The following is an 18,761-nucleotide window of genomic DNA, read 5'->3' on the forward strand; positions in this document are numbered from 1 at the left end:
GGTCCTGTCTGAGCTTCAAGGTGTGAAGGGTCAGTGGCTTCTTCAACTTCCTTTCCTATGGGTTGTTTTGCTGGTTCGCGCTTTCGAGGTCGTGCCACTAAGTCTGGGGGTGGTAAGGTCTTTCCATCTCGTAGGCTTATAGCATTACAATGCTCCTGGTTATCTTGAGACGGCTTTTCTGTGTCACTAGGGAGTGTCCCTGGTTGCCTCTGTTTGAGTGCTCCAGCCAGCTGACCAATTTGGGTTTCTAGGTTTCGCATGGCTGCGCTGTTCTGATTCATGTACTCCTTGACAGAAGTCTCAAAGGATTGGGACTTCCCTTCACCCTTATCCCAGTTTTGTTGGTTCTGCCTGGGATACGGGGGTCGGTTCTGGTAGTTTCCTCCACTACCTCCAGCATTATTCTGATTCCTCCAGCCTCGGTTATTGTTCCCTTGATGGTTGTCATTGCTCCTGTTGTTGTTGTCATACCCTCCTGCATAGCACACAACAGCTAGATTGTTACAGTCCTCATATTCATGAGGACCTCCACAAGTGGGGCAACTCTGACTTGATTGAGTCAAAAGAAGTTGCTCAGTTGTTTTTTTCTGTTCCATGGGCTTCCAGTTTTTTATAGTGTTCTGGAGCGAAGCCATTTGTGCAGAAAGAGCATCAGCTGAGCTTAGCTCAAGAACTCCTGCTTTCTTAGGAGCACTGTGTCGTGTGGAAGGCCATGAAATATGTTTTTTTGAAAGTTTTTCCAACAACTGGTAGGTTTCTGGATAAGTAAAATCCAAAAGATCTCCCCCTGCAGCTGCATCAACAGTTGCTTTTAATGGTGGGGTTAAACCATGATAAAACGTGTGAATGATGCCCCAATCAGAAACTCCATGATTCGGGCAGATTCGTATCAACTCTTTAAAGCGTTCCCACGCTTCATACAGACTTTCTCCATCATACATTTGAAAAGAAGCTATATCAGCCCTCACTTGGGCTTGTTTTGCTTGGGAAAAAATCGGGTAACAAACAGTTCCGCCAATTGCTCCCAACTGGTGATGGAGTTTGGGGGCAATGTTCTCCTCCATTCTTTGGCTTTTCCAGCTAAGGAAAATGGAAAAAGCCGCATCCGCATGTTTTCTTCCGAAATACCATGAACTTTGAAATTGTCAACTATCTCAGTGAAATTGTCCAAATGACTGTGAGGGTCTTCCATGGGTAGTCCATGGAACTGACCAGCGTTCATAATCATTTGGAACATTGCAGGTTTTATTTCAAAGTTCGGGATATTCAGAGGAGGGGGAACATAGCCTCGTTCTGGACCATTTCTGAAGGGAGCAGCCATATCATTCAATGATGGCCCTCTTCCTCCATTCGGTCCTTGTTCAGGCTCATGATTATGATTTCCATTGTTATCATTGTTTACAACCTCCTCCATTGTAATGTTTTTCAACCTTTGAACTCTTCTTCTATTTCTGAAGGTTCTCTCGGGTTCTGGATCAAAAAATACTATTTCCAGTCCAAGTTCTGTAGGTTCTGTGCTCATAAAAATGGAGGAGGTCTATTAAAACAAAAAGACTGCGATTAAACAACAAAAATGTTTCCTTAAAAACGCCCTTTCTTGCCAAATGATCCCCGACAACGGCGCTAATTGCTTGGTCGAACCGAAAGCTGCTCGGGAATATTTCTTTCAGAGAGCAAGAGTGTAGAGTAGTAATCAGGATTGCCAACAGGAGCAATCTACTCTGACTAAGAGCAACCCTCTTCAACTATACGCAAGCGTACATGTCAAGCAATATAGGGTATTGTAGCCCCAGATTTATCGTCCTCAGGGAGCAGTTGTGAAGTAAGAAGCGCTAAAGGAAACTTAATTTGTAAAATGGAGCAATAAAAGAAATTACTATTCTCAGCTAAGCTTCACAAAGAGCAATCTCTGGGCAGCTAGTTAAACAATGTTAACCATTCTGAACCAGATGAGAGCAGTGAATGACTTAGCACGGTCATCGAATAAAAAGGCATCAATTGAAGTAACTTTAAGAGCAGTCAACGAAATGAAAGTAAGAGCATCAGCTGGTAAAACACAGTTCAGTTATCGTGAGGAAAAGGTTGTGATAGAAGTTGAGTTAAGATTAATTTCAGAAAGAAAAAGATCAAGTAGGTGTTACGGGTTCCATGTTTTCATCCCTTTGGTTAACCCTGCTTGGTAGCATATTTTACAAGTGGATTTTGCTCCTTCCTTTGTTTTGCTATAGGTAAGCAGAGGGTAAGGCCTTACTCTCCACGTTACTCCATAGTACTTGGAGTTATATGCAAGGAAACCATGTTGCCTTCTCAAAAAATCATGGATTCACATGGCAGTGCTCCTCATTCCAGGTGTTTCTCCCTCCTTTCTTCAGGTTAAACTACCTCAGGATTTTGAGAATGCTCCACACGCCTTTGTCAGTGTTTCATCAACCGAGTGGTCCCGGGATGAGGTTGCCAGCCCAAAGGGTTTCACAAAATCAATAAATTAAACCAAAGAGCAACTCAAAATTCATTTATAAAATATGTGTTCCTTACAAAGCTATCCTAAGACAAAAGGGATTACTTCTATGGAACCCTCACCTACTTAGAGGAAGTTAGCTCCTAGTGAGCATTTTTACAAAAAAGAAAACAAAGAGACAACGAGTCCTAGGATGGGTGCTGATGATGCCCTTTATGAGGATTGCTTGTTCCTTTTATAGGGTTCTTCATTTGATCTCCATTGTTCCTTTCATCAAGGGTCGTGCTTTGTCTAAACCTCTCCAATGGTAGCTTTGCTTCTTGCCAGCTTGGCCTTAAATGGAAGTGGTCCCCCTTGCTTTTGGCTCCCTTTGTGAGTAGGAGTATCAGATTCAGGGAGGCACCTCCACTCTTTCTGCTGTAGCTGACGTGGCGGCTCCCCATTGCTCAGCTTCTTTGCTTTCGTACTGTAGCAGAGGCAGCACCTCCACCTTCTCTGTTGTAGCTGACGTGGCGGCTTCCCATTGCTTCCTTTGACTGCTGTTGTACTATAGCAGACTTCTTTTTCCTTTCTGCGCAACACTCCTTCTTCTCTCTTCATTTTGTGGTTCCTTTTGATGGGCCTTAGGTGTCTTGAACAAAGAAAACTAACTCAATAGTCATATGTGAAAAAGATAATGTTAAATTTGCTCCAGGTCTACCTTAATTCCCACTTTCGGCATTACTCTGGTCCACTATTCAAAACAGTTGCTCTATATGAAAATAAGAAGGTTGAAGGGAGTGATTTATAACCAAAACATGGGTTTTGTGGAACAATTTACACTTAATGGACCTCAACTCTTGAGGACTATCATTACTCTATATATTTTTTATCATTTTGTTTGTAGGTGGTGTGGCAACCATATTTTGAATATCAGTGGCTCGACGTGACTCCAGAGCAGCAGTACCTGTGGCTTGCTGTCACACCTCTTATCTACTTCCACACAGTAGAGGCATGTCAACCGGATAGGTGCATGCGACAGTTCGGTCTTGATCAACCCATCCCGGATGTGTCTAGAAAGTTGAGAGGGATACATGATCATACTCTACGGGGGAAGGTTGAAGAGAACTGGAGACGTAAGCTGAGGGCTCACATTGAAAGATGGAATACCAGGGTGCAACATATTGTTCTGTGATGTGCCTTTGGCAAGTGTGGTTTTTCTGTGTTAAAATTGATAAAGATTGAGTCATAAGAGAGCAATTTAAATACATATTTGCTATTTATATTGATTCTTTCTATGTCAATAATATTCACCTTTTGGTTGTATTTTTACAGGTAAAAGGAGTGAAAATTACAAATTATAAAAAGCCTGTTAACGCGACTCCACACACTGGAAAGTTTCATGTTGCATAGTACAAAGTCCAGAGAATTGGCGCTAGTTGGCGCCAGAATGGCGCAAACTAGCGCCACCATGCCAACCAGCGCCCAAGTGAAGCAAAGTGGCGCCACACTTTGTTGAAGAAATTGAAATGGCGCCAAGTGGCACCAAGGTTGAACAAGATGGCGCCAAGTCACGTAGAAGTTGTTCCGGTTTTTCACAATTTGACAATAACTCCGCGCAAACGTGCGCCACACCGGCGCCAACTGTCGCCGGTTTACGGGAAAGAAGTACCGTGTTTTCAGAAGGGTATTTTTGGAAGAATAAAATAGGCTTATAAATATATTCTCTTAATAGAACCCTGGGGATATCGCATTCCATTCAGAAGGAGGCCGACGGCAGAGCTCAGGAGGATTCTTCCACAGTTTTTCTTCTTCATCTATTTAACTTTAATTTTATGCTTTCATTGAATATTGGATTTTTAGCCATGATTATGCTTGGCTAGTTATTTTTATTTTAGTTAGGGTCACGAGCCCTATGTGAACCCTTGTTACGATGGATTGATTTAGTTTTACTCATTTATATAATTATCTTTGTCTCTACCCTGTGCGTATTTTCTATTTCCTTTATTAGAACTGATCAATCTGATAGTTGAGAATAGTTTGAGGGTTAGAACCCTAGATAGGAATATTGGGGTTTTGATCCTGAAAGGGGGTAGGATAACAATTGGTATGCATGCTATGAATAGATGTGTATTTAATTGCAGATGCTTAAATTATTGCGTTCATTGCTTAATACCATGAGGAACATTGCAAGGAATTGGGGTTCCAATTGGGGATTAAAGGGTTAACCTTGCAAGGAATTGAGGGTTAACTAATAAATATTCTTAGATAATAATTTATCCGAGTAATTATATGAATAAGTATTGTGAATCAATTCAAAGTAAGAAGTGGGGATCATAAGGTGAGTGCGCTCTAGCTACAATGCTTTCCTCATATTCTTAAAATCAATTCTCATTGTTATTGTTTTATTTCTCTTAAATAAAAATTCAAAAACAAGTCTTTACTTTTATTTCTTATTGTTACTCAAAATCAATTCGCAATTTTTCCAAACAACAAACCGAGTTTTCCAACTTAAGGGGACTGGTAATTGTAGTACTTGGTTTACAATCCCTGTGGAGACGATACTCTACTTACTTTCTATATTACTTGTGCGATCGGTATACTTGCCGGAGAGCATCAAGTTTTTGGCGCCGTTGCCGGGGATTGTTAATTCCAATATTATAAATAACCGTTGATCTTTGAGATTGGATTTTTATTTTTATTTTATCTTGTTTTATCTTGTTCTATGTTCTGCAGGTGCTACTAACATATTTTTCGGAGTTTTATGCGAGGTAGACTTGTTCCTAAAGACTTTGTATTTGATCCTGAAATTACAAGGACTGAGAGGAGACTGGGGAAAGTTGCCAAGCAGTTAATTTGGGAAGATTTCAATAGAGAACCTGTACAACCAGTACAAGAGATGGCGGGTAACAACAATGCGAATAACCCACCTCCACGATTGTTGGACACCATTCTGACTCCGGTGTTCAATAGGCCAAATTCAAGTATAATCAGGCCGACGGTGGAGGCAAACAATTTTGAGCTGAAGCCATCTTTGATTACTTTGGTGGAAAGGGTTCAGTTTTCTAGTGCTGAGGAGGAAGATCCTCATGAGTTCATAGATCGATTTCTGATGATCTGTGACACTACCAAGCACAATGGAGTGTCTGCCGATGATATCAGGCTTCGATTATTTCCTTTTGTTGTTAAGGGAAAAGCTCTCAGATGGATAGAAAGGCAGCCAGCTAATAGTATCACGACATGGGAAGACTTGTCATCAAAGTTCTTTGCCCATTTCTTTTCTATGGAAAAGTACAACCAGCTGGTGAATGAAATCACAAACTTCTGCCAACTTGAAGGAGAATCACTGTGTGCAACCTGGAATAGATTCCAGGAACTCATCCGGAAGTGTCCGCACTATGAAGGAGACGATGACAGAAAGGTGGCAATCTTCTTTAATGGCATCTCTCCTGAAACAAGGTTGGTGATTAATAGTGCAGCTGGAGGTTCTATTCGGCAAAGTACATCTGAACAAGCCATTGACTTGATAAAGAAACTGGCAAGGAATGAGAATGAGAGCGTATCAGCTCAAATAAAAAGAGGAGTGATAAAGCTGGAAAGCAATGTTGCTATGCTTGCTGAACAAAAGCTGTTGTCCAAGAAGTTTAACAGCTTGAATGAGAAGTTTGAAAAATTTCAAGTGTCCAAGGTTCAATCAACTCCTGTGGTTTGTGAATATTGTAAGGAAGCTCATGAGTCTAATGAGTGTCCCACTCTAATGGGTGCTAATCCACAGCAGTTGCAAGTGAATGGGGTTTTGTAACATCCCGCAAATTTAGGGAATTATATAAATGTTGCTTAGGGATTTAGAAGCTTGTTTCGAACTCAGAATATATCAATATATGTCTATATATTATATTGGGTAGACTTAATTTTAATTAACAAAAATTATGTTTAGTATAATTTAGGGAGAATGAGTGTTAAGAAATTGAAATATTAATTAGGAGGATAAAATTAACCTAATGATAATATATGAAATTTTAAGTAATACCTAAAAGAAATAGGGAATTATTAAATACATTAATTATAAGTATGAGGGAAGGAAATTGAACCCTAATCACCTGTTGGGTTACGACCCAAATATTTTAAGGGAAAGCTTGAGGCAGCCCAAAATGTATAACTTATCCCTTAACCACTTAAGAAATCTGATTGCATGAGTTATCATTGGTTCATTCTAGATGCATGCCCTCCCATTGGTTGAAAATAACACATCCTCACTAATTCATCTACGGCGCCTTTGAGAGAAAAACAAACAGAAATAATGAGTCCTTGATTCAGAATGTAGGAGTTCATTATTCCCTTCCATTTATGCACACAGCAAGGAATCATCATCTAGCTCACATCTTCCTCTCGTCTCCGCTCACACCGTCGGTCGAGCATCAAGCTGCAAAGCTTGCATGCATTCCATTCTCCGTCTACTTCAAGCCATAAGTTCCTTGAATAGATAATAAGCCACCTAGCATTTTTCTTCTCCTTCGTTCAGCCGAGCCACAAACACCAACGAGCTGATTAACTGATCCTTGGAGAGCAGATTAAACCTCTTGCATGTCACTGAAACTGTAAGCTCCTTGAGCAGGGAGCAAAGTACATAGCTCAGCGTTTCCTCTTTTTCCTTGCTGGTCGGAGACTTCCTTCAAGGAGGTGAGTAATTGCTTTTTTCCTTGTTCCTCTCTGCACACAAACCGGTTCTCATGGGTGGTTCTTTTGGATGAATAAGGTTCTGTCTTGTTAGTCATCTCCTCCATTGCATGTGCGTGGGATAGAGTTCTGGAAGGAAAAGTTGACTCCTTGGCCGATTGGAAGCTGTTGTGTGTGTAGAATCAAGAAACCGTAAGTTACCTCCAACCATTCCTTGCTTTTCTTTTTGGGTGGTTCGACCTTATTGCATGATGGGTTAAGTGTATGCAAGTCGTCATTTTTCTGGTTGACTTTGTCTTGTAAACCGATTTGAACCTTGTAATTTTAACACAAAGAATGGCTTGGGGTTTGGAATAAAGTCTTTTTGATGAGCTAATTGCGGGTTGTTGATTAAAATAAGTTACTTGATCTAATTTAGGTGACAGCATGCTTTAGGTCACTCTTTAGAGCACACATAACCAGGAGAGTTGTTGTGTGAACTAGAAATCCCATGAACATTTTCCATAATAAGAAACTGAATCTGTATAAGTTAAGAAATTTAGGGAAAGCATGTGGTTAGGTCCTCTTTCACGCACCCATGACCATGTTGAGTTAAAATTCTGAATAAATGTCATGAGCATTTTGTATTGAAAACCGAATTGCTGTGTGTTGGGGACTTAGGATTTTATTATGGTAATATGTTATTAATTAATGGGAATTTCCTTTAAATAATTGGTAATATGAATGAAGTTCTGACTAGTAGTACCATTGATATAGGTGAGCATAATTATTAAAGTGTTGGACTAATTTGGCTGGACTATATTTTGTATCAAACCTTGTATGAATTAAGCTTAGTTGGACATCATGTTTTACGTCCTCCTTAGCGCACCCCTGGTCTTTTGGAGTTAAATTTGTGAATAAAATGTCATGAACTTGTTTTAATATTGAAACCTGAATTGGTGTGCTTGGGAGATGTTGGATTTCTTTCACTGTTTATGAATAAGTAAAAATTATTTGAGACAGAAATTTGTTAGTAATAGAACTATGATAAACGAATGAGAATAAAGGGGTCTAGAGGAATGAAAACTTTATGCAACGCATAGGAATAATGTGAGATAAAATTCTGATTTGTGATGCATTTGTTTAGGTCCGCGAACTTCTAAGAAAGTGGACTGAATTGGTGATACGTTGTTTAAAAAGTTGTAAACGTCACAGGTATGTGTTTGGTGGTATTACTTGATGTGATTATTAGCTAGCGTATAGAATTGTGAATTGTTGCCACATGTGCCTTGGATTAATATGCTGTTATATGCTATATGTACGCTGCCTATGAATGTGACAAGATGGAAAATCATGAAAGAGAAGTAATTGTGATGTGGCAGCTTGGTACGGAAAGTACATGAAAGATATGCTATTATGATGATGACCTAGTCATGCATATACACCTCGTAATTCATTTGTTTCTTGTTTGTGTGTGAAGCATATCATGGCATACATGCATGAATTTCATGCTTTTCATGGACTAGGATATTTATATAAATATGCATACGATTGAGCACGCATCATATAGGCATCCCTTCGGTACCAGGGTATGGGACACTTGGCTTCCGTCCGCATAGGCCACAGTTGGAATTCACCTTTGAGGGAGCCATTATGGAATATCCACTGTGATGGTGCACGCACGACGGTGCTATGAGCGCAATGAAGGCGTTATATACGCATTATGATGAATATGGCGTTATATACGCACTATGAAATGTTAGTACGCGCACGAAGGTGCTATGAGCGTAATAATGGCGTTATATACGCACTATGGTATGTAACGGAAAATGAAATGTTGATGTGATTGTTTATAATTTTGTGCCTATCCTAATATTGTTGCATTATTGGTTTTGCTATCACACTACTCGGATTTTTCTCACCCCTTTGAGGCTGCTATTTTTATAAAATGGCAGGAGGACGCAAAAGCATATGAAGACATGATTTTTGGATATTTGCTGTTATGTGCTGCTGTTTGGACTTTGCTATTGCCATTATTTGGTGGATGACTGTATTAATTTAAGGAGTTTGGATTACTGTTAAATTAAGATTTTATTACTGTTTTAAGACTTTTATGATCAGCAAGTACCTTGGAGACAAAGTCTAGAAACGTTTTGCGAAAATAATTTATGACGTTTATTTAAGTGCTGATTTTAAACAGTTTTGCGAGCACTTTGCGAGTTATATTACGAGGGGAAAATGAACTCCGATTTACTATTATTTTATATGCATGCAAAGCCCCAGACGTGCTCTTTCTAGATTATATGGGATATCTTTTTAAATCGTCGTAATTGATTTTATACGAATTTTTAAAGACAACAAGGTCTGCTAGGAAAAACAATATTTTCAGCCACTTAAGAGATTTTGAAAGCATACTCTGATTATTGTAAGGAGATGGATTTCAACTCGAGTTTTAATTCGCAACAACAAAATTATTTTCCAGTTTTAAAATGTGACAAAAGAACTCTAATCCGCTTAGCAAACAACTCTCTTGGATGCATACAAGGGAGGGTGTTACACTAATTGGTATCAGAGCAGTTTTGATTCAAGGTGTTTGTTATGATTGCTGCATTGGTTGATGTTTGTTAATCCTTGTTGTTTGTATATGTTGTGTGATCACTGCTGTTTAAAGTTAACTGTTGAATTGTTCAATAATTACTGAATTGATTGCTGTTTGAAAGTAGCTATGGAACTGTGCGGGTTGATGCATCTAGAATTAATTTCCTGAATTGCTTGAATTATGATTGACATGTGTTGAACTGGTTGTTAGATGTTGAATATCAGAATTAAATTAAGGAACTGCCTGAGTTATGGTTGGCACTTGCTGAATTATTCTGTTGAGTTGTGAAAATTAGTATGATTGAATTATTAGAATTATTCTGAGATACACTGAACTCCTCTTATGGTATTATTTACTCACAGCCGTTGAAATTAACTTATTTGGAGCAGTTCGATTCTTGGTGATGGTATGATGTAGTGTTTGATTATCTGATGTACTAGGCTATGCTGTAAAGATTTATCTTGCTGTTGATTTGATATGTAAAGGTCGGTTTATGCAGTGATGAGAGTAATCTGGCTAAATACTTGAATTTGATCTGTTAAATTGGATTGATCAGTTTTGCAGTTAATTTTATAAATGTGGTTCGAGTAGTTGAATACTGTATATTGTTTTATTTTATGCCCTGTTCGGTTGTGAGGTTTATACACTGTATTGAAATATTTGACTTGAATGGTTGTTGTCACTAAATTGTGCAACAGTTGTCTGACCGTATTGTGTTGCAGTTGAATTGGAATGTGGGAATTGTCTAATTGCTTAATTGATTAATTGAGATTCTGTCCTGAAGTGGGAACCGTGTCTCAACCTTGAGACTACTGTCGTGTATGTCATGCAGTGGGTAGGATCCGCTCGCTGCTTGGCATGACGAAAGTAGAATTAGTATTTATGAGACACGGAAACCTCCTCAAGAGAGAAGTCTGATGCGTGGTAAGTTGTAATTAATTAATACCGGAATGAAAAATAAATAGTGAAGTATGTAATTGCCGATTCCCAGTGTGTGATGAGGTGATACTCCAGCTGTAATTGGGAATGGGTCTGGCCAACACATTCTTCGGTAACACGGTAGTATCAAACTGTCAAACACCGAGAATTAATTAATGGGAAAGTTTTGTTTGGAAATTTTGAATACATACGTTCGAAATTATGTGAGAACTTAATCTAGGGAATGACTTGAATAATTGGAGCAATTAAACTAGATTTGGTAGAACCATATGAGCAGACGTAGTAATGAATTAATGGTTAAGTTGTACTAAGAGTGAGTGATCTCTGTTTGATGAATTGAATATTGAAAACTTTTATTTTGGTATTGGCTTGTCAGGGTAGAAATTTAATGAGGAGTCTTCGGTTTAATAAATTGAACTCGTGAAACTCCATTATTAGCTTGAGTATCAGTTGTTGGATATAGCAATTAAAAAGAAGTATTGGAGATTGAATTTTTGATAATATATTAGAAATTGAGTTTATGAATTGCTTAAATTGTTCTAACCGTCTAGAATGTAATTTCCTAGTAATGATGTTTAGTTAAAGATCGGTTGGATGTGATGCTCAAGAAATTATATGTGTTTTACGATCTGGATGCATATGTTCTGTCATAATCTAATTGACACTAGACAATATTCTTGAGAAAAAGTTGTGAAACAAAGTGATGATGTGTTGACAAGTACAATTATAGTTATTTGGACTGCCTAATTTTTGGTAATTTGATCTTGCTGTTATATTATAAGTGTACCATTAAAAGTGTTAAACTCATGAATTTAAAAAATTGATTTGAATGGTTTCTGAATACCTTAACCAGTTTATATTAAGAATCTGGTTTGCCATTGGTTGTGTAAATTTCTTTTTCACTTGAAACATCTAGATCCTTGCCTTTTACATTCATCGAACTTGAGTTAAAATTTGGCTGACTTGAAGGTTAGAATGATTAGTGCTTTTAGGTTGTGGGTCTTATTTATTTGGAAATGGGGTTCTCTTAGGTGATTGAAACTATGACTTCTTTTGCTGATTTAACATGACCTGTTTCTTTGTTTTCATAACGTTGGTTTCTTATAGGTTCATATAAGATGTCATCTAATATTTGTGGGTCTACATTGATCGCGTTTGTCATTTTCAAACATTTTTTCATGTGATTGGTTGCAAAGATAAAAAAAAAAAAAAAAAAAATTCACTGAGTCACACATCTCACCTTCAGGATGGGGCAATTGCATTACTCACTGTTAATGATACCAAGTAGCATTAGAGGACTGTGTTAAGAAACAGGGATTACCCTTTGAAATAAGAGCTCCACCTCCTTTTGTGTTGTTTGTTATTTTTTTTTTGGTGAAAGAAAGGGCTTAACAGTCCAAGAAACCACTAGACAATATAAACGTTCCTAGTACTAGTAACAGAACAAATATCAGCAAAAAATAAACAGCTAAGTCCAGGAGGGACATGACTAAACTCCTTATAGATAGAGTTCTGGCTGGGGTAAATCAAATGGTTGGCAAGCCAATCAGCACATTGATTTCCTTCACGGTGGATGTGTTGAGCCTTGAGATCCCAATCTTTGTTCATCCAAGTCCGAATGCGAGTAACAATATGCGACTCTCGGACATCATTACCTTTACTGGTAAGCAGCGTGATCACCGAAGTGGAGTCACTCTCAATAATAAGTTTTCGAAACCCTTTATTCCAAGCAAATTCCAAACCTTTCAAAATACCCCATAATTCTGCTGTAAAAGATGAAGCAATACCCACATGATAAGCAAAACCCCCTAGCCATTGGCCATCAGATCCTCTACATAATCCTCCGCATGCAGCTACTCCTGGAGAACCTTTGGCTGCACCATCTGTGTTTAATTTTATCCATCCATGATCTGGTGGCTGCCATGCAATATGTATCTGAGATAACATTCCTGCCTTCTTCGTGATACCTTTATCACCAAAAGCTTGCTCGATATCCATAGCCATGCATTGCACTTTACGCACAATAAGAGAATCAGTAGATCCTTCCTTCCCATGATAAACAGCATTTCTATCATTCCACAGCTCCCAACAAGTTAAAAGAAATATAGTAACCCAATTCAGACTTATGGGTCCTGACCTGTCATTAAATATGTTGGAAGACACCCAATCCACCCAATCCAAATCATAGAAAGACGCTTGTCTCCTAGACAAAAGCAATTTATCCCACACTGTTTTTGCCACCACACAGTCTCTCAATACATGAAACTCTGTCTCATATGCGCTAAGACAACGAGAACAAACTGGATTCGCGTCTGACCACTTAGCAGCCCAAGCACTAGTTGGCAGTCTACGATGCAGACATTTCCACATGAAAATCTTCACCCCCTCTAGACCCTTCCAATGCCAAAAGGCATTCCACACATGATCTGGAATAATTTGATTTACAATGGGAAAACGTTTCTGTAAAAGTACCTGATAGGCATCCTTAACTGTTATGGAACCATGACCACCAATACTCCATCTTTCTACGTCTGATCCTTCATTTACTGCAGGAGGGAGGAAACCAGTCACTATCTCTAAGATGTTATGCGGCAAACAAGATTGTAGCATATTCACATCCCAGCAGCCATTTATATCAAGAACCTCATTAGCTTTCTTAGCTAGATCATGCCCACTAAGCTCCTTCATGCAAACATTTACTAAGGGACCCACATTAGGAATCCAGGGATCTGTCCAAAAGTTGACTGAAGTTCCATCACCAAGTTCTCATACGACATATTCTTTTAAATCCAACCACACCTTACAAATACTCCTCCAAAGGAGCGAATCGCCGGTTCTACTGGTAAACATATCCAGCTGATTTCTTCTACCATTGTATTTAGCTTTTAGAACCCGCACCCAAAGCGCATCATGATCTGTTTTTATAAGCCAAGCTAGCTTACCCAAAAAAACATCGTTCATGAGATCAAGACATTTAACTCCAAGACCTCCCTTATTCTTTGATTGCACTAAAGTACTCCACCCGATCAAAGCATTCCCTCTTTTTTGATCAGATCCATTCCAAATAAACTGACGTTGTACCTTTTCCACCTCATAACAAATGGATTTAGGCAACTTAGTACTTTGCATTTGGAAGAAAGGTACAGTTGAAACTGAAGCTTTGCTCAACGTAATCCTACCTGCCATAGAGAGGCACTGAGCTTGCCAACCTTGCATTTTTTACTTAACCTTATCAACAATATCATTGAATAAGGCTTTGGAGACTCTTCCATGTTGCATCATCGTTCCAAGGTAGCGACCCAGATTCCTGGTCCTTTTGAAACCACCCAAACTCGCAATCTTATCTGCTTTGAAATCATCAACATTCTTAGAGAAGTATATGCTGGTTTTGGCCAAGCTCACACGAAGACCAGACATTAAAGCAAACTCATTCAAAAGATGGACAATCACACCCATTTGAGCTTCACCAGCCTCCGCAAACAACATCAAGTCATCAGCAAAAATTAAATGAGAAATCTCAGGACCTCCTTTGCCAACCCTTATTGGATTCCACTCCCCTTTACCAACAACATTTGCAATCATATGAGAGTTTTTCAATTCCAAGCACAAACAAAAAGGGAGATATGGGATCACCTTGCCGCACACCTCTAGATGGTTGAAACTCTGGCGTTAACTCACCATTCCACAGCAAGCTAATATTTGGCGTTGTAACAGCAGCCATGACAATATTTAAAAAATTACCTGGCAATTTTATTTCTGACAAAACCTCTCTAAGGAAGCCCCAGCTAATTCGGTCATAAGCCTTTTCTAGGTCCACTTTAATAGCCATGAAGCCTTTCCTACCTCTCATTCGATGCATAGTGTGAACGAGCTCTTGAGCAACAATAATATTATCCTGAATATGCCGTTTCGGAATGAAGCTAGCTTGGCATGGAGAAATGATCCTCTCCATTATTGGTTTCAGCTTATTAACAACAATTTTACTGAGCACTTTGTATAGAACTGAGCAGAGAGATATAGGGCGCATGTGATTCATTAGAGTAGGCGCTGGAATTTTGGGGATCAGAACTAAGAGAGTTGAATTAATTCTCTTAATGTCCACTGGATTCTGCCACAAATAACAGATCTCTTGACAAACTTGCTCCTTGATTCTATCCCAATTATGCTGGAAAAAAATTGCTTGAAATCCATCAGCTCCTGGAGCTTTAAAGGATCCCATATCAAAAACAGCACGACGAATATCTTTCATGGAAGGTGGCTTTTTAAGATCCTGCAAAGTATCATGTGCTATTACTGGCCACCACTCCTCAGTTGCAATCCATTTCCGATTGGAATCCTCCTCTTTGAAAAGTTTCAAATAGAAATTACGAGCCAAATCTTGAAGAGCCCTTGGATCTGAGATCCATGTTTGAGTATCATTCTTCAACCTCAGAATTTTGTTGGTGTTCCTACGGATGATTGTCTTCAGATGATAGAACCTAGTATTCCTATCACCATCAACAATCCATTTTTCCCTAGACTTCTGGAACCACAACAACTCTTCTTGCTCTAGAATACTAGATAGCTCTTCTTGTAACTTGTTTTCCTTCATAGCCAGGTAATGAGATTCCTTTGTCATTCTTTGTTGCTGAACACGATCTATTGACTTAATGATACCCTTTTTTCTAAGCCAAATATTCCCAAAAACATTGGCGTTCCATTGTTTTAAAGGAGGGATCAACCTCTTGAGCATATTACTGCACGTATCATTATACCGCCAATATTCATCAAGGAACGAGTTGAACATTGGATGTTGCTGCCATGCTACTACAAATCTAAATGGGCTTGCCCCTAAATGAGCATGAGTAGCATGCAACTCCACTAAAAGAGGATTGTGATCGGATTGAATCCTAGGAAGCACCTGAACATTTGCATCTGTGTATTTCAATCTCCAAGCTTCATTGGCACATACTTGATCAAGTCGCTTAAAAATACGATCCAAATGTCCCCACTTAGGACCTTGCCAAGTAAAGAAAGCACCAGCTCCACCCAAATCGATTACTTTACAATCATCTAAAACTTCAGCAAATTTTTGACATTTTGTTATATCAACAGTAGCCCCACCTTTCTTCTCTGATGAATGTGCAATCTCATTAAAATCACCATTCGTAATCCAAGGATCCGCTACTTGAGAGCTCATTCTTCGAAGATCTTGCCATAATAAGTTTCTCTTCTCTTCACGGGGGCTGACATAAATAGCTATAAGAAAGGTGAACAGTTCCCCATTTTTAAGAATTTTAACATGGACAAACTGACTAGATTGCTCAATAGGCTCTATTCTGAAGAAATGAGAGCACCAAAATAACCAAATACCACCAGAAAACCCCTGGGCCTCTTCAACAATTATTTTATCAAAACCTAGGCTTTTTGCTAATTTTGCAGCTCGATCACCAGAAGCCCTAGGTTCAAAAATTGCCACCAACTTGATATTATGTTTCTGCACAAGAACTTTAAGTGTATGAGCCAGTCTTCCGCTAGCTGCACCTCTACAATTCCATAGAAGGTCTGACATTAAGACATGTGTTCTGACACATTGATCACTGGAACCTCCAAACGCTCCATCAGCTCATCTGTATTCAAGCTAGTATTCTCTATTGCTACCATATCAATATCACTCACATTTTGAATCTGCCCTTGATTAGAAATTGGTTCTGGGGGTCTTGGTGGATGGGCCAAAAGCATATTGTTTGTAGTTTCATTACTTTGATCGACTAGCATATGGTGATCCTCCAAATTCCCTGTTATGCTATTCTCGGTTTTCGCAGAGTTCTGCATGATTTTTAACGTGGATCCTTGCGTCATTTCCTTCCCAGAGACTTGATTCGGTCTTCGTTGATGAGACGCAACAGTTTGTTCCTTGATAACCGATGCTTTTAATTTTTCATTATCAATTGGTTGCTCAGCTATGTACAGCTGTCCATCATCAATTTTTTTCCATGCAAGTTTATACTGAGTTTCCGTTTCCATTAAGACCGTTTTCCCCTTACTATTGCTGCTATTAATCACCGGATTACTTGCCTGAATTTCATGCACGGGAATAGGAGTTTCTTTTCCTTGATTTGCGCCAATCATAGATGTGGTACCTCCCAATTGTGTTCCCTTATTAATGCTGCTATTAATCACCGGATTACTTGCCTGAATTACATGCACGGGAATAGGAATTTCTTTTCCTTGATTTGCGCCAATCATAGATGTGATACCTCCCGATTGTGTTCCGTTATGATTCTGCATTAACGCACCATCCGTAACTCCCTCCACTGATTGCGCTAGGGCTGCGAATCTGGAGCTGTTCTGTTGGCTACCACGTGACTTCTCTGTTTGAACGCCGTCAGCCCTTCTGTTTCTATCATCCGCCGCCGCCGGCTTCCTGCCTTTTCTATTCCTGTTAACAATCATCCATGGACCATAACCTTCTTTTGGAACATTCTGGTTACCTCCCATGTCAACATCAGGGTCGTTCTCTGTAACTGGGACTTCTTTGCCATCGTCATTTTTCTGCACTTCTTGGTTCTTTGTTGAGTTTGTTTCTACAATCTTCCTGGCTCTCAAGATAGGGCAGGCATCAGTTCTGTGTCCGTAGGTACCACATTCAAAACAAACCAGATGTAGACCTTCATACTCCACCTTTTTAACTTGTCCTTCCAATTTGTATTCACCATGAAAAGGTTGGCTTAGATCAAGCTCTACACACAGACGTGCAAATCTTCCTCGCTCTATGCTTGTTGTAGTGCTATCAATCTTTATAAACTTGCCCAACCAATTGCCAATTGCTTTGAACACATTTGACGCAAAATATTCTACTGGGATATCAGGCAGCCTCACCCATGCAGCAATTCTATCAATACTGGCCATATGGGGTTGAAAATCCGGAGACCAAGAACGAACAACCAAATAATGATTCAGAATGCTCCACGGCCCTTCTGACCAAGCAAATTCCAGATCCTCTTTCCTCTCAAACTTGACCAGAAAATAATCATTCTCTAAATCTGTGACCAGAATTCTTCCTTCTCTCGCCTACAAGCTCTCCAATCGCCTCTTCATGAAATTCAAGGAGACCTTTTTTCCCCAACAACTTTACGATAAGAGTGTTCCACCAAGGTTTCCTTATTTTTTCCTTCAACTGGTCCGATAATTTGAAATTGGTTCGCCCATCCGGATCTAGTTCATAGATAATTTTTGTATCATCCTCATCACCATTCTGGTAATCCTTCATATTTTCGCCAAATTCGAACTCCCCATTGTGCCTTAGCAATGCTTCCCTGAAGGAAGGCCTTTTTTCCATCCAGTCCTCCTCTCTCCGTACCCTTGCCTCATCAGGGTTAAAGTTACCTTCACCACTCTTACATTTTTTAGTACTCCTCCTCAACTGGTCATCTTCCTCCACTGTACGCTCATGCTCTCCTCGCTCATCGTCATTTTTTATGTGAATCTAGACAATGTTTCATTTTTTATATATTTATTTTAATTCTCTCTTTGAGGTGAGTATGAGATTCTTTGGCCTTTAATTCTTTGAGTTGGCTATAAATAAGAGAGTAAATAGGTTGTGCTGAACTAGACTTTGATTTAAATATGTCAGGTCTATATGAAATATTTTAGGTCTAACCTGATCTGTTAGCCTTCTGTAGACCCAATTTATAAGTCTGTCTTAACCTATATTTAAAAAATAAAAGCTTTGGCCTAGGCCTGTTAACCTATTTGAGCCTATTAGACATTTAATAATTAAAAAAAAAAAAAATTATTAAAATAATAATTTATTTATTTTATTTAAAATAAATAATATGATATAGGCTGGCTTGTAAGCTTATACGCCTGGCAAGTAAAAAAAAAAACCTACGGCTGGCTTTCTATATAGGCTTTTTTTGAAGTCTGAGCCTATTCTATTTAACTTTAGGTAATAGGCCGAACTATAGGCCCCTATTAAGCCGACTGACTCATTTACGTCCCTAGTTATGAGATTAATTCGGAATCGAGACTTAATCACAGTTAAAGCCAATGTTATTAAACATGTCCTGGTTATTAACCCGGTCAAGATATTGGGTCATTGGTTTAATCAGTGGGTCACTGGTTCAACCGCATGACCCTATAAGTATA

General features: G+C 39.0%; 1 long non-coding RNA gene and 1 other non-coding gene across 2 annotated transcripts; both read left to right on the forward strand.

Moving 5' to 3' along the window:
- The first annotated feature begins 864 nt into the window (after positions 1–864).
- Positions 865–969, forward strand: LOC133292020 (small nucleolar RNA R71). Its single transcript, XR_009748855.1, has one exon. It is a non-coding gene; the product is annotated as a small nucleolar RNA R71 (small nucleolar RNA).
- A 5,839-nt stretch (positions 970–6,808) lies between these two features.
- On the forward strand, positions 6,809–9,160 carry LOC133291897 (uncharacterized). Its single transcript, XR_009748848.1, has 4 exons — positions 6,809–7,117; positions 7,194–7,306; positions 8,241–8,308; positions 9,049–9,160. It is a non-coding gene; the product is annotated as an uncharacterized LOC133291897 (long non-coding RNA).
- The last annotated feature ends 9,601 nt before the right edge of the window (positions 9,161–18,761 follow it).

The sequence above is a fragment of the Gastrolobium bilobum genome, unplaced genomic scaffold (assembly GCF_033153095.1).
Source record: "Gastrolobium bilobum isolate Gb01-03AN ecotype WA unplaced genomic scaffold, APGP_CSIRO_Gbil_v1 utg2246, whole genome shotgun sequence".
Lineage (NCBI taxonomy): Eukaryota > Viridiplantae > Streptophyta > Magnoliopsida > Fabales > Fabaceae > Gastrolobium > Gastrolobium bilobum.